Source organism: Varroa jacobsoni, unplaced genomic scaffold, assembly GCF_002532875.2.
Source record: "Varroa jacobsoni isolate VJ856 unplaced genomic scaffold, vjacob_1.0 contig00062, whole genome shotgun sequence".
Lineage (NCBI taxonomy): Eukaryota > Metazoa > Arthropoda > Arachnida > Mesostigmata > Varroidae > Varroa > Varroa jacobsoni.
The window spans coordinates 138,167-160,880 of record NW_019214404.1 but is presented as its reverse complement, the minus strand read 5'-3'; the positions used below and the strand labels follow the sequence as shown (position 1 = coordinate 160,880).

Genomic DNA, 22,714 nt, shown 5'->3' with positions numbered 1-22,714 from the left:
ATGCGGACCGTAGGTAGAAACAGGCTTGACTTTATTCGACTCTTCGATTGTACGCTCCTCCACCTACTCACGTCTGACAACTGTTATCACGATGACGAGCACTTGATAATAACTTTTGTAATAAATATAAACTCACTTTCTCGAGAACAACAATGGCACCAAGCTTCGTCAATCAACATGAAGTCTTACGTCCTTCCGCCCGCGGCGAAGCTCCTCTCCGACCCATAGCCACAGAACTTTAATTTATCATTCGCTCCAGTCGAAAAGGTAGCTGGAATTTTATATCAAATCCTTCAGGTGAACCAAGGACCAAGTGGTTGTGGCAGGAGCAAAAGCAATGAGCAAAAGGCTAACCATAGGACAAAGAGTGACACCAGCACCTAGGACTTTATACTAGTATCAGTCCATTTTGTTCTACTACAAAGTTCTGTCAACTAATAGGTCTGCTTCAATTCGAAGCTTGTCTTACGAACTTGCATTAACCTAGTACGACCCTCTAAGGTTACTGCACTCAACTTTTTGTGAAATCTATATAATGGGTACCTAGCGTCCGGTTTAACCACTTAAGGGCGGCAAGTAATTATCTTGTGTTCTATCCTTAGTTCATACGCACAGCGAGCATTAAAATTCAGTTTACTACATTATAATAAGTGAAAGCCAGACTTTCTCGATTATCGTTGTTATTCTACGATTTAACGAGTTAGGCATCCTAATCTCCAGATAGGTTTCAAGCATGCACGTGTTTCAGTTTTCTGCTATATCTTAGTAGATTTATTTGCCAAGATACTTGCGCACGCAGGGATTACCATATGTGCCCTGGCTTTGAAAAGCTTCAAACGGATCCATGAATACAGCACAATAGTTACCGGACTAAGGGAGCTAAACTATTTCATCGTTGGCAGCGGTCTCGCGGTCATATCGTAAGTGTGGCCAATAGGTCAGAACAAGTATCCTGACTCAACTTGGCCTGAACAATATAAAGTGTCTATGTAGCTTTTGTATAGTTCGTAAACGCGAGTGACAATGGCTTGCTTGATCGGCCTGTCGATCCAGATTCGGCTGCCGTCACAACCGTTTGTCACTCATTTATGTCATCGCTGTGTACGTTCGATTCTAAGGCTGTCCCGTACCGCCGTACGAACTCCGGCGCTCTTCGATGCCCTGTGATACGGTAGGTGGGTAGGTAGGCGATGTAGAGGCTCTCTTCGATCCCGTGTTTCTTTCTGCCTCGACTACTCTTTGTTCTCTTAGCAGGGCCACGTCGCCATCGCCGACAACGTCACCGCCCATCGACCAGCAACAGCAGCAGCAGCAGTGATAATGGCGTCGATGCCACTATGGTAGAAGATTTGGTGACCCACGCTTCCGAAATAGACACCATTTCTGTCTGTCTGAGAAAAGCGCAAGCCACTTTCATCTAAACGCCCTTCCACAAAACCAGTTGTAAGCCTGAGTTTCTACATCTTCCCCTTGACGAGTTCTCTATCGCCCCTTAACTTATCCCTTCCTATTCCAGCTTTGAACGTTCTAGTCGTCTTGCTCGACAGCAGCCTGATAGTCCATCTAAGACAGAACGTAGAGCAGCATAACGGGTGCTTCCAAAAGGGATCGGAGGAAAGAGGTTTGCAAGTATAGAGAACGAGAAAGAGTCCAGAGAACGCCTTGCCTTCTGCCATCACTAGCGAGGCTTCGCTCCTCCAAAGAAAAGAAATCTCGAAAGTGCTAGTGTCACTGTATCTGCCGTTGCCGCAGGTCTTCTACTTGCTACAACCTGGAGTAGCTTTTTCCCTAGAACTGGTTTGTCCAATGGTGAGATTGCCACAGATTGCTTCGGGACGAGCGGCGGTGGTCTCGATGCTGTCAGTGCCGCTAGATTCGTTTCAGGGCGCCTAATTTATCGACGTCTATAGCTGTGCATTGTCCGCGTTGCTAGAGGAAGTAGTTGCTACAACGCGGTTGGCTAAGCTAACATAGAAAAACGAGAACAGCGAGAGAGCGCAAAAAGGAAAAATGGCAAGGGAGCAAGGGAAAACTTAAGGGGACCAGTAGCATGGTCACGTGACGCCGTGTGGTACCAGCCGAGAGAAGCAGGCGGAAACGAAACGTCGAAGATTGCTGTATAGAAATTGACACTGAGCGACACGACCGCGACCACCGCTACCAAACGGCCATGTCCAAAGCTCGTTTAATTTTTTCCTTCTCAGACAATCGCCACCAGCGCTGTCTTTCGAAAAACGAATGCCTACCGGCCGAACGCACTATAAGTGAACAAGGACAGTGGTAGGTCCCGTATCGGTGAAGGCAACGACAGACTATGTTCCCCTTGTTCCTGAGATAGAGGGAGAGGGGCACGAAGAAGAGCGAGTCAAATGGTTTAACAAAAGCGATGACGTCCAGTAAAGATAACAAATTTGTTATCAGCCGGAGGAAAACACCTTTACTTTGGAAACGGAACTAACTCTTAGGTGTGAAAGACATCTTTGGCAACATTTTGTCCCGATTGACAAACTTTCCGTTGGGGAATCAGGGCTAACGGCTGAGATAATGCGGGGCGTTCAGCGGTCGGAGAGAAACTTCATTGAGGAATGTTTATTATGTTGCTTAACTCCTAGCTTTTCTTTACACCCTCTCTTTCCTTCTAGCTTTCACTTTTTCTCATAACAGGAAAACAGTCGTAACTTCATTCATCTTCACGTTGCAGAGATGACACCCAATCAATGTCATCAAAAGTCGATGAATAACCTCAGCAATACGTGGAATTGTTCTGTATACTGTTCATTACCAATGTGCGAGGAAAACTTGACGATTATGTTTATATCGTATTATTGATTAAGTTGTACACTGTGCTAAGTAGGTGATAGGAAGCTGTCCGGTCGCCGTAGAGAAGATACAGTTCTATTAGCGGCATATAGGTGCCGCAGTGACGGGACGGGGCTACTACAATCACGATAATTCATTGGAGACAATTTGAATTTTTAATACCGGTGTCGTTACGTAGTACCTGCATTCATATGCGTCTATAATATTATGCACACTAGCCTTGAGGTAGTCAAAATCGGCCTCAATGGGGATAAGCTTTCCAGTTCTTTTAAGAAACCTTTACTACTAAAGTGACTACGTAATTCTCTAGGATTGCTTGACTTCCTAACATTACTTCTTAATACATATAGTTACTTTTTACCAGCAAGGCCATTAACCACTTGCAACCTGTAGTTCAGAAAAATCCGACAAAGCCAAAGGGTAAGTGGAAATATTGGCGGTAGGAGGATTATTTTTTACGAATAAAAATGTTATTAAGTCAGTAGAAACGTGTCAAAGTACACGTTCAAAGGATGATTTGGTACGAGTGACAAGTACCAGCTCACATAGAAACTGTTTTAGTAAAGGTGCCCAAAGTTTGTCTTTGTAACGAAATACATCTGTGTTTTTATGTTTGAAGCTCTACACTAGTACGTTTATATGCACGAATGGAGTGGGCATTCCGTGTGTGTATAGCTAACTATCCAGTTTGTCAATACCGCAAACTGTTGCGATCGCGGTTTGATAGGCGTCGCGTAAAGATTCTGTGCCAAATGGATACTAAAGGAGTCTCAAGGGGCTTTTCGTAGATCAGCACGAAACCCGTAATTGTTCTTGGTTAACTACAGCCTTATCAATGGATGGAACAACCAAAATATAACCAGTGACTATGTGCTACGAAAATTTTAATCAAGACATTTTACGAGGAAATTGATACAATATGTTGACGGACCTATGAACAACAAACATATTACAATATCTTAATTATTATGATTGGCACTATTCCACGATGTACAACAACCAGACTTGTACGTTGGAGCCAAAGCCTGACAACAAAAGTTGACAAATCATTTTAGTACCTTTTCATCTAGATTTTCGCAAAAAGCAAAGTCGATTGACTGCAATATGATTGCTACGTTCTTACATAACAAAGATGTGTAGAGCGTGTGTCTTTATGCCTGTAAAACTTTTAGATGCTTATGCAATATATATATATATATATATATATATATATATATATATATATAGAATCATCTAAAAGTATGGACTACCTTCAACAAAAAATTACGAGAAATATATTTTTAAAAATTTTTGTTTAATTAAAATTTTCAAAAATAGCGCCATTTTAGTTGATGACTAATACCATGACCCCATTACTATAAAGTTTCTATGATATCTGAGTGAAACAAATAATTTTTGGATTGTTTTTTTTTTTATTACTTATTATTATAATTAACGCCATTAACGGAATTACTAATATTACCCATCGAAGTTTTTTGCCATGCATCTAAAGACGTACGTGACAGGACGCTGCCATGGTGACAGACGACGCCGCTTCTGTTCACTGGTCGTAATCAAATCTTTTTGAATTCATTGTTATAATCATGGCAGTTGTTGACAGTAGAAGAGGTCCGCATCGATCGATTTGCCAAACGTCAGCAACTCATAAGGCTTGATTCCTTTCCAATCCTACCAAACGAATAGTACTAGCTAGGGTTTGTCATCGATTATATAGTTTATTTTTTTATTTGCACATTTTTGTCGCATGTGATCCATTTTCCCATCAACGACTTTAGAAATAGCTCCTTTTCGTTGGGTTTCTGTGTATCTGTTATGCAGATGGAAATTCAATTAGGTATGTTCTTTTACATAAGTTCGTGCAGGCACCAAACTTTCGATTTTTTCTTTAAAACTAGCCTCCTTCAAATGTTTTTTTTTTTTAGCAATATTTTGGATCGTTCAACTTTCGTAATAACTTTATCATCTTTTTCCGCAGCTGGTTAACAACTATGAACAGCATATTTTTTTTGATTGAAACTGAAAGCAAGATCGAAATTTTTTATTGAAAGCGACAAAATCACCTTTGGGACGTTTTTTTCGATAACGCATTAGTCATAAATAGCTGACATTCTTATGGGTCTGAGTATCTGTGTTTTTATCACTATAAAATTCTATAATACATTTTCCATTCAGCATTTTACCCTTCTCCTATTGTGATTCCTTTTTCGCCTTCTTAATACAGTTCCCACAGTCCACTGAGTCGGATGGTAATGCTAGCTGTTTGGCCTGAAAGATCATCGGCACTTAGCAACTTTGATTGTAGTGCCTTGTCTCGACAGGTCTCTCGGTCGCTAGCCGGACTTCCTAGGAAAAAAATGAGTCATAGATAGAGCGGACAAAACCTCCGTTGTCAGAGAGCATGACAGGAGGAGTCCTATAGGGAGAAATCGTGGCGGATACTAGAGAGAGAGAACGGTTCTTGGATGTCGCTTCTTCACAGCGTTTTTACGGTACACAAACACTAAGATAATGAATAAAATCTCTTAGTATTGCTATTCTTTGAAATACTTTGTCCCTCAAATTATGCTCTTGAGATGTGTGGCTTGGCCTCAAGGTAACCAAAGTAAACTTCGATGTCGTGACATCTTGTTTGTTGCTGCACTCCTGTGCTTTGCGCAGCGTTAACATGTGTGTGTGTGTGTGTGTGTCAATCATACGTCGTTGATTCGTCGATGTGTTTGAGCATTGTAACGACGCTAGCACGCCGATCGCCTGCAAAAAGGTCTAAGGATGATTTGGCCGAACCCCTGTCGCCCTGCTGACTAGAACTGACTATTTTTTAACTCAATTTGACCGATATACGTACTTTTTGATCAGTTGAATATTGTTCCAACAGTTTTGCCTGGGCTTACAGTACGTGAAACAAGTTCGCTACTTGTATGGACTTGGGCCCTCACGTCCGTTGGTTAGTCCGTGACGGTTTTTCGGCTTACGTGAATTTTCGGCCAGAAAACACTTCCTCGCATAGTATAATATCTAGCAAGTTCACTAAAGGGGACTAGGGAAAATCTGCTAAGCTATGTTCTAATTTGTAACGTATCGTAAAGGTACGAAAAACTGATAATGCTTTCCATCCCGATCATAGCAATTCACTGAAATTTCCACCTGAACAGTTCCCAGGAACAGGTCAAAAGCCCTTTTTTAAGAGAAACTCGTAATGGCTAAACGTGCATTCGCCACTGGGGAAAGATTTGAGAACTTGAAAAATAAAACAAAATGGCGTTCGACGTGTGGCTGGTTTGGACGATCTGGAATCAGAGTTGCTGCTGTTGTTGAATGACAGCCAATGTATCAGGCTGTAAGTTACCATAGTCAACCCAAGTCGACTTTCGAACCGTAACTTCGAAACGTATTTGCTTTAAAACGCGAGCAAAACGCGAACTTGGCTACAAAGATGACGAATTTGGAGCTTATGATTTCAATGATAAGAACAATATGTTGAAAAAAGCAAATGGTGGTAAACAAGAAAATTATTAAATATACATAGTTTTGTTATTTGAACTCATATTTTCACGAACTTTTTAAAACTTTTTCAGCTCGGTTCAAGCATAAAAATAGTAACTTTCAACGGCCATCTTCTCAAGCATCCCAGGAAAATAAACGCGTAATTCCAAATAGATTTATCAACTATTAAACAAAGAAAAATATGAACGATTATGTGTACTTTTAGGCTAGCATATGTCAATCAAACCCAGGCGTAAGCATGATCTTTAGTAACCAGCGTTGCTACCAATGAAATTTGAAGTATCCGACTGGCTCTTAATGTTATTCTAATATAAAACGTGAAAAGTACTCGATAAGCGAATTCTGTAACTCAGTCCTCCCATATGAACGCTCCTCTCCATACATAAATGTGTACACGCTCGCTAGGCGTGCATGCGCAATCTGGTTAATGTGCGGGAAGGTCCCTGCCCTAGCATCCGGATTCCCCTCACTAATATCGTTCTGCCAACGAACGTTTATGAGCTTTGTCTGCAAATACTATCCAGCACTTCGTCGAGCTTATCGCTGTTGTTGCAGCGGGAATCGTATAAATCCTTCCTCTATGCACACGCCTTGCCCGTCCCATTTGTACAGCATGCACGAATTTGTTCATTGTGTACTTTTAATGACCGATCTGTTAGCGTCAATCAAAGCCGGTGGCGTACATCGGTGGACAACCGTTTATCTACGTTGTCCTATGTGTTTTTCTCCCGTTTGTCTGTCGACGCTACTGCTGCTCATTCGTGGCTAGAGCGGATTGTGGACAGTGAGATTTACGAGGATTTATGAGCTGCTCAGTATGATTCAAGTTGCTTCGTTAATTGAGGGGCTGGAAAAACCCACACACAATTGGGGCGTCGTTCCGGCAAACGCCCAAGACTGTTTGTCAAAGGTGCGTCACCATAATCAATTGGCAGACGATGCCGACAATGGACAACGTCCGCAATTTCATTGCTTAATAATGGACACAGATAAGACGGGTATGAGTTGGAAGTTAATCAATGAACAGAGCTAGTTGATGCGATTTAACCAGAAAACAACCCGGTCAGGCCTAGTTCTGGATAAATGTTATAGTAACTGTGTCCTTTAGGCCGATTCGATGTTCCACCAGACGACATTGCAGTGAATAGAAGTTTCGAAAGCACGAAGTTAAGCGCGGCAAGTTACACGTGCGACAGACACGAATATAAATGGAAGACTTAGAGATTTCTGGTAGAAATCGCTTGGAACGGAAATTTACCCTCCCAAAGCTCAGTCCGTTAATACAGAAAAAGTATCCAACCACCTAGAAAATATAGTGATTCTAACATTAGCTCAATCCGATGACAGTCCGGTATAATATTGGCGTACTGCAGAAGATAGCGGCTTTGCGCTCCTTGTGAAAGTACACGGAGGGTGCTTTGTCGTATTATAACAAGCGCTGCTACTATGGCCAACTATGCTCTAACGTCTAAAAGACTTGAGCCTAGATCGTTGTGAGAATCCTACGCAAACATCAGTATAATCTATGAACGGTTAGTTTGTTAGCTGCAATTGCCAATAGAGTTTTTCGATATGTACCACCTTCAACATGTCAATATGTCGTTGGTTAATTAGGTGAAAACAGATGTGGAACATAGGCTAGCAAGCCTATATACGTGTGACAGTCGGCGTTTAGACCGTTGTGACATATTCGAATTCATACTTTATCAGTTACCATTTGTTCAGAGCTTGGCCTCATTTCTTAAAAGTAGTATCTTCAGAATACTAATATTCGATAATATCTGCAGCTCGAGTGGATATCTGATTACTCTTGCTAATTCGAGTGTTGGTGGAGCCCCTGTATGTTGCTACGAGGAGCAGCAGCAGTAGTAGCTTGGCGTTCCCTATTTTCTGAATTTGTATTCGAAGCTGCATTCTGCCGCTAGGGGCTCAGGGAGACCGTCTGCCCGGCGGCCGTTATCGGCGCTATTCGCCCTCTACTCTGCACACCGATATAACTGGGTGCGATGGCGGCAACAGCAGTCAATACCTATCGCTCATTGCCTATTCAATCCACACAAACACACACACAAAAACAGATATACAGGTCCCTATGCCATAGTCATGCAGACAGGTAAACAGACTGACAGACAGGGCAGCTAGAGGCCAACACGGAAAACAGTATTGTTCGCATTGACACCGTCTCTTCGGGCCCGTTCCGTTGCTTTTCCAGCCTCGCCAGCTGACCTGCCCGGGTTTGTACTCGAGAGGAAGAAGAGCTCTTGCATCGGCTTTTTCGCTTTTCGCCTATAGAGAGTACAACAAGGCTGTGCGTTTTTCGAACCGACGATTTACCGACTAGAAAATAAATTTCATCTTCAGTCTCTGCCCAGAAGCCGAATATACATGGCGCCGACTATATAAACGAGCATTATATTGAATATCTTTATTCACATAAGTATAGTAAGAAAAAACGTTGACGTTAACTTACCCCCGCTACGTTGTTCTGCAGAAGCCGTGTAATATAAAGCGATGGTTAATAACAAGAATAAAGCAAACAATGGATGCAGCAGAAATGCACATATTCGAATGAAGCATTCAGCCTGAACGGAACAGTGACTGAGCCAATGAGGACCTATGCGCACCAAATACGGACAGGGTTTTACCTGCTTCTTCAATAAATGGGATTGGGTATATTCCTCGTCTAGTTAATGAAAGCTATCATTCAGATGGTCTCAATTCCATAAATTGTGTACGACACTTCTCTGCGCCGTTTTCCCACTCCGCAACCACCCACGCATTAATATTTCTATAGATTATTTGTGTTGGCTATAGTCCCTGTGCAGGCAGTGCACTGCAGTAGTCATTTCCCTAGTGCTATTGTATTCAAGAGAAAGGCGGACGTCTGTGACACGTTCCAAGAGATGGAGACAGGCAACAGGCCGTTCGTACCATTCTTACGCCTTGCTTGCGCCGAGTCGAAGTTCGATAAAGTGAAGTCGTCATTTAGCTTCAAAACTGCTCGCTGCTAGAGGCGATACCGTTTGATCGCCGTTACTGTGGCTGACGTTTCCTTTCTGCTTTTTACATGATTTCGGTAACGAAAACAACGCCGCACTGCTATCGACAGTTATAACAACTTCTCCCAGCTTTGTTGGCGTCGCTGCTAGCCCGCATACAGACAGCGGTCAGACGCTGCATATATTTTACTGCACATGTATATCTAGGAATAACTGTGTCTGGAACAAATGCATTTATGAATGAATCCTATTGTATCACAGTGTATACAATGTTTCCATACAAATGATACTGACAGGGATGGTAGTTACAGCCATGTGTTACTGCTTATTGTTGCCCTCGCCGCCGCTACTACTGCTGCTATGTCGCTATTGTTGTGTCAACATCGTACACATAAGGAAAGGCGGTATTAGTGATAGGACGGCTAGGTCAGGTCCTCCTCCCTTTCTATATCTCTATTATCTTCCTAACTTAATTGTTCTGGCTCGACGCAGAGCTGGAGATCAAGATAAAGATACTCTTAACTGAAAATAACGACAAAATAAAGGTCAGGAGTGTATCTGCAGCGAGATGCGACAAAAAAGGTGGCTGACACGTATCTCGATGTCTGCATCTACGTACGTTGTGTGCATGAGCAGTATCGACAGCGGTAGAAACAAAAATTGAAAAAAAAACGTGTGGATACTGCAGCGTTCATTTCAGCCTGCTGCATGCGGCGTACTATATTGCCGTCGGGAGATAAAAACAGGACGAAGTGCGTTAGATAAGTACGCGGCCACAGGTAGCAGGGCGTGTCGATGCTTTGTTTTTCGAGCGGCCTCCACACCGCCTTCAAAATCTATCGGAGTCAATACCCTTGAAGGATCCGACGCCATCGAAGGAAAGTCGATATTCAGAAATGGCTTAGGGCAATATTTCCATCATGGACAGTAAGGACAACAAGGCAAAGAGGGAGTTCAGAGGATTCAGGGCAGGAAAAGGAAATTCGGAAGCGTTGATTCAAATATGCAAATACGTTGTATTTCAATAAGGTGCAGTCAGATGCGGTGATAACCTGATCTGAGTAGTTCGCGTTTGCCACCTCTGGGATACTCTGTACCGGAATGAAGAAAAGATTTTTTCTACTCGAGTAATGGCACCGGTTATGAGCTCGTTGAGCGAAGTCACGATGTGGCAGTAGTCGATGAAATAAGGTGCAACAGTAAAACAAACACAGCTGAATTAGAAAGCGGATCGCATTGAAGATTAAAAAGACAGATAGATGCACGAGTGATGCATGCTATTAATGTAACTAAATATGATTTATGATTACTCGGAAAGCGTGGCTTCCTATGTTTATTCACATATACGCGTACATATATAGACACATGTATGGTGCGCGGATTTCTGTAGAATAATTAATACCAGAGAGAAGAGGATTCGATTAAATGCTTGCAGCCACGAGTTCAGAAAAGTACGACGGCACCTGTAGTCGTCGAACTTCGCTGCTTTTGTTTAATACTTCTGGTCAAAAACGAATCGGGACTTCATGCGGGTCTGGTCTCGTTGCCTGAACGGTACGGTTATGCCTAAGAAGAAACACATCGAACACTATGCAAAGTACACTGACCCCTAGTTAAAACTTCCAGTAGCTAAATAGGCAAAAAAAAAATAGACAAATATAAAGAGGAAAAGCAACACTGTCCAGAGGCCTACAGCTGTCCGCCAGATTGAGCTATTTGCTCTGCGTTCATCAATGATTGTTGCGTCTATCAGGCACTGCATCGATACGGAACATGTCTGACCATGCTGCCCCTACGCTTTTCTGCATGAGAATTGTGGCAATTTACGCTGGTTCGCGATAATTGTCTTGCCGTTCATTTCTGTTGCATAAAAGTCTAGCATGTCTAATTAGTATGATGTGGATTTACATTTGGGCCCTCTTAGCTTTCCCAAATGTGTAACTTCCGCTCATAATATTCGAACCTATTTTAAAGGCTGCGGTTTAATGTTACCATAGAGCATAGAATACAACTCTTGCTAAACGAATCCATTATCAATTGTCTACTATTGCCCGGGGCAATACCTAACTACCGCACACGTATGCGAAGAAAGAAAATAAAGCAGAACTCAATTTGACAGATACGCATCTCAAGTGAAGTCGTTGTGTTTTACATGATTTGTTGTTAGCGTTCGTGATGCCCCATTAGCAAAAAGCTTTTACCATAAAAACACCCGGGGGTGGATTCGAAGTCAGACGAAGCTGCGTTAAGCGTCTTTTTTATTTTTGCAACGATATATAAGTTCCAGTTCACGTGTGTGCCATGCCAGCTTTAAGCACCACCAAAAGAAAAGCTTTTGGTCGAATGTCAATGAAGATCTATAGCGTGAGCACATTGATTTCAATTTTCACTTGCGAATGGAAGGGAAAAGAAGTTAGGTAGGGTATACAGAGTTGATTTCACTGCAATAACATATCAAATCAGCGCGATAATCAGGCGGCTCTTAATAGGGCGCACAGCGAGAACTACTTTAAAGCATATTTATTCTTGTTACCGTTATAGAACAAGTTCTATTTGTAGCCGAAAACAATGATTTTGCCGGGAAATAAACCGACTGAAGTTATTAAGGATTCAACGAACCTGACTTGTTGTTTCACCTCGAGGAAGTATGTATAGAACTACAGGTCTACAATAGTATAAAACATAAAGGTCGACATCTACACATAGTATGATTCCTCTCATTCTGTGATGCTACGTTCCCCTATATTTAGCATAACCTGAAACGGATTTTCGAATCACACATGGTAGGAAATGAAAACATTTTTATTAAATTTATTATTATTAATCAGTCTTGGCCGCAGTAATTTTCGTCCTTAGGGAAATCGACCGGCGGTGAAAAGGCAAGCGAACTTGTTGTAGGACCCATGTCTATCCTTTCTTTTTCCCTTGTTTGCCGCCTATAGCTTAGAAGAAAGGAACACTTCGTGCTCTTATTCCGCTCTACTGTGCACCCGTCCGATGTCTCTTTCGTGAGGCTACCTGGTCTTAGGATCTTTATTGAGCATGCCGTGGGCCTTCGACACGCAGGAAGCCGGCATCGGGTAGCCGGCCTTTGGAGGAAGGGTGGCAGGGTTGAAAGGCAACTCGAGTGTACCGTTGAGAGGTGAACTCGAATATCGGGAGACGGCATCAACCTGCACAGGCGTGAGAGATTGGAGGCGCCGTGCCCTCAAGGCGAGCTACCGGGCGATCTTCAACGAGAAGACAGATTACCTCTAACGTTGACTACGGGTAGGCCAATAAGTGCATTCCAGCAGCAAACGGTTACTCGGCGATTGGAGCCTATTAGAATGGGTAGACAGCAGGCTGAGCGGGCAACTTTCTACTCACATTCGAAAATCTTATGGAACCTACTCTACGAAACCCCGTAACTACCAAAAGCCATACCATTGAAGGAATAAGAAGTTCAGCTATCATCATATATAGACGCTCAGTATATGCTATTGAGTATCTACATAAATTGGATGTCGAGATCTTAGCAGTAGTCACTACAGCTCTACCATAAAGCTTAGTTAACTCATGTTAACGCCTATTTGGGTGGCTTCTAAATGGAGTAAAATAGTTTTGAGCTTTGTTTGGTCTGCTGAACTCTATACGATACGATTTCTTATGCTGGTGCACGAAATGTGGTCTATAGCTTTGGAACATATAAAATACAACAAATATGGAAATCTTACAAGTAGTTCGTTAAGTGCCTGCCGTGGCTGTCATAGTCGTCATAGAGTCATAGTCACACATAAACAAATGCTGGCATCGGTTGAAAAGATCAAAGAATTTTATGTTAGCTCAGCGAAAAAACCTTGCTGGTACTAATCTAGAACTATATTAACGTTTACAATGACGGAACAGGGCACACCTTCACGATCATAAATATATGGCATTGTGTCAAAACTTTATGTTAAATGCCACGTAGTATTTTATGGTTGTATAGTTTTTAACGACGTAGAGCTCTTCCTCGTCCTGCTAAGATTCAACCGTCGCTTTGTTTACATTAGCGATAGAGCTGCATAATGTATAATCGTAATACACATTCGCCTTAGGTCTTTATACCAATGTGTCCTATGTCACCAGATTTACTGACTCTTTTGTAAAGTATTTTTTCAGATTTAGAGATATAAAACCTTTACATTTGCTGCTCTTTGTATTAACGATGGAACTATAAAAATCACCTCGAGATCAATCTAACTTAATCATTTGTGGACAAAGATGTCTCGTTGAAGAAACCTATTTTCAATGTAAATTCATCTGTAAGTTATAAATTAAAAGGTACCATGCGGAGCTTGGGCTCATTCTGTATCTGTAACTCCAGGCTGCAAAGTTGTAAATCAGAAGGCAATTGTGGTCTTTGATGAGTCGTAATATGTATGTAATGATTAACAGTTGCCGTTTTGTGTACGCTAACGCTTTGACGTCAATATGAATATTTGATAGTAGTTTTACTGTCACAAGCGTACTCGTCACTATAAATAATGGTCGTCATGATAACTTGACCAGGGCGATCGTTGACGAATAAGAAACCTCATCCGTGATGTAACTATTCCAGTAGGAGCAGCACTCTATTCAATCAACGACGATTTCCTAATGACCATCGCCTTCGACCGTTTCCTATTTAATCCTCCCTCTCGCTCCCATTATTTTTGTTGTCCTATTATCCTTCGATTTGAACATTTTATCTATCTGAAAGAACTACGATTGCCCGAAAGCTGATCCGAACCAGCCAGCGCGAGTCACTGCAGCTTCTGCTTTTTGATCGCTACTCCTTAAAATAAGAAGCGTTCCTGTCCGTTCCCCCTTTCCATGCCACCGGCCTGTTCGCTCGCTCGATACACGCATTTGGCGGTCGTGTATACTCCGGGAGGGCCTGAGCTGGGCACGACACAACTGGACTTCTTATTATGTGCTGACATCGGCCTGTGTGTCGTACATTCCACTTTCCCTGTTCGACCCGAGCACCGTCATCGTCATCGTGTTCACTGTTGTACCCCTGACTGTGCTTACTCTCTTATAGCCGGCGAAAACTGAGGCTTTATTCAACTGAGCGTTTCGGTGAATACGTATATATGTGTATGCGCATGAAATTGTGTGTCTAACCGAATTATAGCTGTTGTTATGGATGTTTCTTTGTTGGAAGGAACAAAGCAAAAATCTATGGTGAAGGACATAGAGCCGGTGTCACCGGTTCATCCAGGTAACATCTGATGCGAGCAATCCGATGGTAGTTAGTCGTAGCTGTTCAGCCACCATGCGCTATTCCGGCAATAAGCGGTACGTCCTAGCGACCGACGCTTAGCAAACAGACACAATACAGATAGACCGACGCGTGGATAAACCTAAGAGAGAGCTCAATGTAGTCTATTCCCGGACAGTGAGTTCTCGAGTACGTAATTAGGGCAGAAGGTTGCAGATCTAAGCATCGCAACTGTTGGTAGCCGATGGCCCGAAAAGCCAAATTCTTGCAATGGCTTCTTCCCTACTGCAGAATTTTTAGTTCACCCTACTAGCACGTCCATGTCGCCCTCACCGCCTCGAACACAGCGAACGGACAGCAGATCAGCATCGTTCGCTCAAATGAATCCTAAGTAAATTAGTTAGTTGTAGAGAGTAAATTATGCCAGGGGAAACAAAGGGAGTTGGTGTCCGTGAGGGACTCCTGCTCCGAAAGAACGTGAGTGGATGATTCCAGATAAAGCAGAGGCGAGGATAGAGGTAGCACAACGTGGGAATCTAGAAGTACTGCCAAAGGCGGCGACACTAGCGTCCGGCCGCCAGCGCCTTTCCACAATTTCCCTAGCAACTGCAGCTTGAAGAACTTCACCGTGTTCTGCAAAACACGTGTGTATTCGACATAGCACAGTTACCTAAATAAGCTATGACACGTACCTTACAAGGTTGATACTGACCCAGGCCACTCGTATTTGAGTATACTAAGATGGGGAGCAAAGTCTGCAGTTACTAGTACTATGATCACGAATACTGCAGCCAGTACGCTTTAGAATATGGTCCAGGTAATGTGTGCAACTTACACACCCCTGTTTACCACTAAAGTTATTCTTCAAGGCTCAATCGGGTTCGAAAGAGATTCAACTGCTGTTTGGTTAGTCTGGTCGGTAATTTGAAGTTGCCTTGTGCATTCGAGCAAATAACGGAAAGGTCCGCTTACCGTTAACTCCTTTCACCAGCATACACAGAGAATTGACTATACTGACAGAAGGTTGGCTTGCGAGGACCTCAGCGGGCGTCCCCACAAGGGAGGCCATTGGTTTTTGTCCTTATAAAGATACCAGTCCTGCTCGTTCCTTCTCAAAGACCGTATTTATACAGGTGCGTAATCCATCTTCTAGCTACCATATGCATTAGCGCATGTTTACAGCTATATCTGTGTTCAGGAATGTGTGTGTCGGAGGATTTGAGGGAAGTATGTCATACCTAAACTTCAGTGCGCTTGATATAGGGTTTGATCCGAAAAGTAGAACACGTTTGTTAGCGATCGTGCACTCGTGGTTACTCAATAGTCAATTAATTCACTGAGCAATGCTCATATATGCTGATTACATCTAAAGACAGCTTATCGAGCTGCGAACTGCAGCGAAAATACCACTGACCTCATATGCATTTTTAGGACAACCATGTTTCTCATTTGGTACGCGACTTCCGTTCAATTTTTATTTCACTGTTATTCGACAGTTGAGTAATTTACGGCTACGTATTAATAAATACTTGTATGGCATCTATTCTCATGCGTATGCATTGCCTGAAATAGGAACAAACGGGAACTTATAGCTTAGTTATTCCTATAACATGATCACTGACGGGCATGTCACACAGTTAAGGATTAATTAGAAACTTATTTCATACCTAATGTCGCATGTTGAATATTAGAAAGCCAATTTTCGTTCATCGTTCAACATGTAGCTTTCCCATAATTAGACTCCCAGGAGCGTATTGGGTCGGGCGGATTAAGGAAGCGTTCTTATCTCAGGTCGATGTCCTTTACGACGAAAGTTAATTAGAGTAACTGTCGAGCGTGTTAACGTTGTTTGTTAACTTGTAGCGCTGGTTTGGGCTACTGTCTCTAAGTGTACGAAGGCATTCTAGTAAGCTAGCCTTTGCTTTTACAAGTTTTCCGTGTTATTACGTTACATGTCATATCAAAATCCTGGTTAAGCTATACTTGACCGAATGCTACCTTCTCCTTCGTAGGGGCGGGTTCTTTAAGACTTCATTTCGAAACATGTCGCTATTTAACATCAATTTTATGTTAATATTCATAATATCAACGTAAAAAAGTACGTATACGTCGTGTACGGGCGCTATATGGTTTTCGTCGGCAAATTTAGAAAAAAACCGGCATAGATGTATGTGTAATCCAATCACCATCACGTATAACGGTTACATTCGCTTTACATGCCCACCCCTGGCCAATAATCCTAAACTGAAATAATTAAAAGACATGCGAGGCTAAATAACCATAACAGTGTTTCGCTGAAAGCCATTGTTGTAGGAGAAAAACAAAGAAACATTCCTAGACCGACACCTGAATGACGGATCCATCCCGGGTTTTCCTGTAAGTTTTCCTGTATTCGTACGCAGCGAAGGCAATAACGTGATAGAAAACCTCCATGAGGCCAAAATAAAGTGCTAATAAGAAACTAGAATAAGAATAAATAAGAAAGCGCCAGAGAAGCTACTGCCTCATCGTCCGTTTGTCCTATTTGAGGGCCAAAAATGTCAATGGAACGAAGTCGTTTTGCGCTGGACTATCGTAAGCTATGAAGGCCAACGCATAATTAGCTTATGATATTTATGCACATTTTGTTAAAACGCTGAAGTAAGCGATGTCTTTATTTTTCTCTATTTAATTTGTGTTTCTTACGATAGAATATGACGTTAATGGTGCCGCCGATGATCATAATCATTATGATGCGGTCGAGGGCGTGGGGCCAAGACAAGAGAGGCGAACGAACCACCATAATAAAATTGATTCAATGAGACAAACAACGGCGAAGAGTTTTTTTTTTTTTTTTTTGTTTCATATCTACTTGCTCCCGTTCGGGTTAATTGGCAGAGTTCATTATTGCGGGTTTTCTTTTCTGCGGTCGCTGTGATCGTCCCGTTTAGCTACCTCGCGAAAAATTTCTCGAAAAATTCATGTCGGTTTGTATTGGTCTGCGACTCTGTGCGTTTTACATTACGCATTGCATGGTGTCACACCACCACGTCATAACCATTTACTCATCATCTTTCACTTTTGGAAAATTGGCTCAATTCAAGTGAAAGTTAAAAGCAATAAATGGATTGCTATAAACGATACTGCGTATAGCTAAGGACCCCGATAGAAAAAATAGTGCGGCTATATGTTTTATAATTATTCTATGTTCTATAAGCTTGCAATCAGTTGGAGCACGCTTCGATGAGAAAAAAAAAACCTCGCAAACCTTCTCTTCCGTGTCGTCGTATCTCACCTAATAGGTAATAATCAATTACAGTTGGTTTAGGCCCTTGCTGTTGTTGGGTGTATTTAAAAAATGCCGCGTTTGCTTTCTTTGTGCGAAAAGTTGATCCGGAACAGAGTTCCCTTTCGCTTCCTATACCAACGTGCGAACAGTCAATACTGAGCAGAACCTCAGTGGGTCGCTGCGAATACGAGGTGTCGGCCTTTGAGGCGCTAGAGAGCGATATGATTTCATGCTAGTCCATTTAGTGCAAGATAACACAAGACACTGATTGTGAAATCAGCCATTTAGTAAGATTCCAACATCAAATGCGTAAAGGAAAGCTCCCATGCATTGTCTACGATTCCTCAACGGGCATGTAATTATGTGTCTATATGTTTGCCGCATGAGTATCGATGAATACCAATGCTGCCCGTGTTTAAGTGCAGATTCAATATGCTGATCAAAAACAAGGCATAACTAATTTCATCCTGGCAATCGACCAACTATTGGCTAAGTCTTCTGTCTACAGCAGCGAGAACGGGTAGTCGCCTACAGATTTGACAAAGACCGATCACTCGGGTAGAAAGTGAAACTAGTTCGCTCTTTGTGATGACATTCTCCATATCTTATCCCTTTACTTACAGCCTCAATAACGACACTCTTAAAGTATCCACAACCATTAGAAGCAGAAAACAATCAAACTGGCAAAGCTGATTTGATTTATTAAATTGGTTCTGGCCATCTACTTTATTTTCGGAGCAGTAAATTTCGGACGCCTTCGGATCGCGTCCAAGCTTTCACTTGTTACTTACTATTTTCTTACGTACTGTGCTCAACAAGCAATAATCATGTCCAGTTCTTTAAAGGAGCGTTTTCCTGTTATAATGCAGTTTGACTGCCACAGCTTCAAAATTCTATATTTAATTTTTAAAATAGTTTATTTAAAATTAAGATGTGAATGAGATAGACTTCCAAACTTTGGCCGTAAGTTCGTAGAAATGATAGCAAATATCAACGGCTGTAACAGGTACGCCGTTGATGTTGGCAAATCCGGTGGCTTATAATGGCCGGCTGATAATGATTTCGCCAACATAACCGGCGAGCTCGTTTATTTGACTTCGCTGGTCACATTGACTATAGCATTTATGGATGCAGTTTGGTTTCCAGCCAGGTCTTTCTGTCTAGGCAGCAGTAACGATCTATTTTTGGTCGTCCTCCGGCAGATAGGGTGCTCCCCGACCCAGTATACCCCACCCGATGATCTCGTGGACAATGACCCTTCCCCTCCCCACACCCACCAGCAATACAACTTAAATTGTTCGTCTCTCCTGAACATCTACTGTGTATTCTACTCGCATAGAATCGGTGGTTTTTCCACTTTTGCCGCCCGTGCAGCGCTAGGACCGCTTCGCGGGGCCAGCGGCCAGTTACGGACGCATAAGTAAAAGTTCCTTCAGCACCACGACAGCCGCCATCACTAGTAGTGTACTTCGCTCCAGGTTGGATTTGGAAGGGTCCAGCTACTTCACTGACTACTCAGATAGCCTAATGAGGCGGAAATGCCCGAAGGCTACTCTGAAAAGAACAGACTTCTCTTGGCCAAACGGGGCCGGGCCGAGCGAGCAGTCGAGCCGCAATGCCACCGCGTGACTCACTCTAGCCACCCACTAAAGCAAGTAAGTCGTTTCGAGAACGGCTACCGGAGCAGAATCCCACTAACCGTTAGCTACTGGGTCGTCTACTTGGCACCCGTCGCTGTCTTTCCATGACCGTTTCTCAACTTAGACAGACTTACAGGACCATTGTGAATACGATGTGGAGGCTGTTTCCACAGCGGGCAAGTGCAGAAAATGGTCAAACAATCAGTGGCCAGCCAGTCGCATGCTGATATTCTGTCTGGCCATAGGTTGCTCACTACTGCGTACCTACCGAACATGCGCACGTTTTGTTTCGTAATCCTACATGAATAAGTATTTGGCGAAGCTCTCGTCGCTTGAACGAACTCGAATAGCCCGAATGAAAAAAAAAGAATGCCTATACGTTAAATTCAAATAGCGCTTCTCCGCAAGCTGATCCTACCAGAACGCTACATTAAGCATTACAAGCTGCTTAAATAAGATAGCGTTATATATAGCACCTCATCCGAAAACTCAACACGATGATGATAGTGATTCGTGTTTGTTTAGAGGTTATAGTAATGTATTATTATGTATACGTAGGTATATAGGAGTCTAGATAGATCTTTGACTCAAGCATGAAGATCCCGCTCCCGTTTTGAAATAATACTGTTCTACTCTACATAGCCATCCCGGAGAAGAAAGCCAATGCAACATATGATTTTGAAACGCATAAGGACTTGTATATTAGTAGGGCTTTGAAAAAATGTATTTGTTCCGACTAGGTATTTGGAATTATGTTGACTTGAAATTTGTATTTCCAACACATCGCTGCGCATTCTCCGCGCATCTCTTCCCCATGGGCTCAACGACTATCCGGTTCAGGCAATCAAACCAATGGAAGGTCGTCGGAATGATGTGTGGTGTCCTAAGTCTCGTCGTGCACTTCTTCCATGCACGCTACGTCTTCGACCAGCTCAGAACCGACGATACAATCGCACAATACGACGCGCACACTCGACGAGTTCTCATTTGCTGTCCCAAGTTCTTTACGAGCTCTCCGTGCATATAGCAGCTGCTTCTATTTATAATCAATACGTTTATTGATATGGTCTCGTAGTTGCTTATAAACATACACGCATTCGTAAGCAGGGTCGCAGCTTGACTTGGCTTGTCGTCGTTGGTAGAGTCGTTTTACCCCATCCCTAACGTACAGGAAGGTTTTTGATGGTATGCTTGTCTGTTGTCTATAATTTACTGCTTCTGCTAGCTGAATTATTCGCACAGCCGGCGAAACAACTGTCACTAACTGAGTCCTTCTTGCACCGTCTACCATCTGAAGGACGTTTCCGACTATCGTTTGTCTTCTTCTTTCCGTCACTCGCGGTTCCTCCACTTTTTCGTTGACCGGATTTTTTCTTTTAAGCGACAGCGGCCTACACTTCGATTGAAGACGCCAACACGATGCGAGACCACGTGCTCAATCCGCGTGAAGATCTTCGCAAGTGCAGCGAAGAGGAAAGCAGAAAGGAAAATGAGGAAATAGCAGAGAAGGGGGTACCAAAGGCATATTGAAAAGAAAGGGAGAATAGTGCTCGAGGTACTGAATATGAGCTCAAATTTGCTTGAATTATACTTCTTTTAAATTACGGCCGATTCAGTGGTTCTCCAACTACCTCATACGCTGACAATACGTCGAAATCTGTTCTGAGGCAAGGGGACGTCGAATCTCGGTTAAGGGTTCCGCTCTCTCTCTCTCTCTCTCTCTTCTCTCTCTCCCGCTCTCTCTAAAAGCGGAGCGCCTCAATTGAAGTAAACGAAAACGAGGTAAAGGTTGTTTTGTAGGAAGCAATGCAGGGTAGCTGTTATTCGCTTTTCACCCCCCAACTGTTGCTTAGCAGCTTTTTCCACTGGGATACCGATGCAACGTCCTTCGATGGTCACACAAAAAGCAAAGCGCAGTTAACGCCCTCCCGTAATGAAAGACGACAAGGAAGTGAGGCACCATGATAATTACAGTGACATCAGCAGGGGTCAGAAAAGCTGGACAACAGAAGTTCTGCTTATTTCTTATATTTATTAGAGGATAGGTTCTTCTCTGCGAAGGAGATGCTTGTCCATATCTGTAAAAGTGTATACTATATATGGCGACGTTTGTAATACAGAGCAGCTTGTGTCAATCACTTATGATTTTTGTCATAGTTATTTAAATTTTGTTTTTCATATATAATAATATTAATAATAATAAAACAATCGTTGTCCATATTAATTACCTTTCTTCGTTCATATCTTGAAAGTGGAGAAGTTTTTCTAATTAGCTGTTTAATAAGCAGTCCTATAGGATTTAAATACAGCCGAATGCAACAACCTTGGCGTCGCTGGCACAAAAAAATAGCTTATTCATTTGCGGCACTTGCGACCAAGAGCATCCCTACAAATCATTGAATTGTATGGAACGGTGCTGTTGATTCACTCATTCGTTTTCGCGATGTCTTGCAGCTGGTAGCTATTATAATGGAAAGGATCGCTTTCCAGGTGACCGTACTTTTTGCCTATGCACTTTTATGCTTATTCAAGACCTTCCCGACCGCTTCCCGGCTCCCATGTTACAGCAACATTCTTGACGCTCTTGTCATCACCGTCATAGCAACGACGTCTTCTCCTCCGCGTGTCCCTCCAGGACTTCTTATTGACGTGTTAGTTCCTAGCACGTTGTGAGTTGCCGGACCCCACCCCGGGCTACCAAAGCAACACATGGTCCAGCGTCACTTACAAGTTGGTGAAATGGAAACTTGCTAGTTAGCGGGAAAAGTCGGGCGCAGGGACTAATCCATTGGCTCTCTCTCTCTATATATATATATATACATACATATATATATATATTTGCCTTAAGAGGTGAGAGTCTGTCGAGATCCACTCATTAAAGGTTGCGAGGATCAAGAGACCTAGAGGGCATGAGACGAAGAGTCTCCCAGGGGAGCTGTCTTGCAACACGCGCTTGCGGCAGAATCAGCAGGATAACCGTAACAACAATAATAGTAACGAAAGCAGACAAAGCGATGCTATGCCGTGAGCCTGTGTCGGCCTCGCCCCTGCCTCCCCGTCAGGGGTCGTTGAATGTCCATATCTTCGTACGCACCCTCCGAGATGTATCAGGGGGGCCACACTGGTAGTGCTAGTGCCAGCAGACGGATCAGCAGTCCATTTTTAGGCCTTAATCCTGAGTCTCTCTCTCGTTATGGCCTCAGCCATTTTTGTCGTCTCCTGTCGCTATTATCTTCTTTGCTTGCTGCTGCATTTA

At 42.8% G+C, this 22,714-nt stretch overlaps 1 protein-coding gene and 1 long non-coding RNA gene across 2 annotated transcripts in view; both read right to left on the bottom strand.

Annotated features, from left to right (window-relative positions):
* Positions 1-22,714, bottom strand: part of trol (terribly reduced optic lobes) — a 236,070-nt gene that overhangs the window by 107,335 nt on the left and 106,021 nt on the right. The window lies entirely within an intron of this gene.
* LOC111270712 (uncharacterized) overlaps positions 16,001-22,714 on the bottom strand; it is a 45,771-nt gene continuing 39,057 nt past the window's right edge. The window contains exon 3 of the long non-coding RNA XR_002686426.2: positions 16,001-16,113. This is a non-coding gene — a long non-coding RNA (uncharacterized LOC111270712). The remainder of the gene's footprint in view (positions 16,114-22,714) is intronic.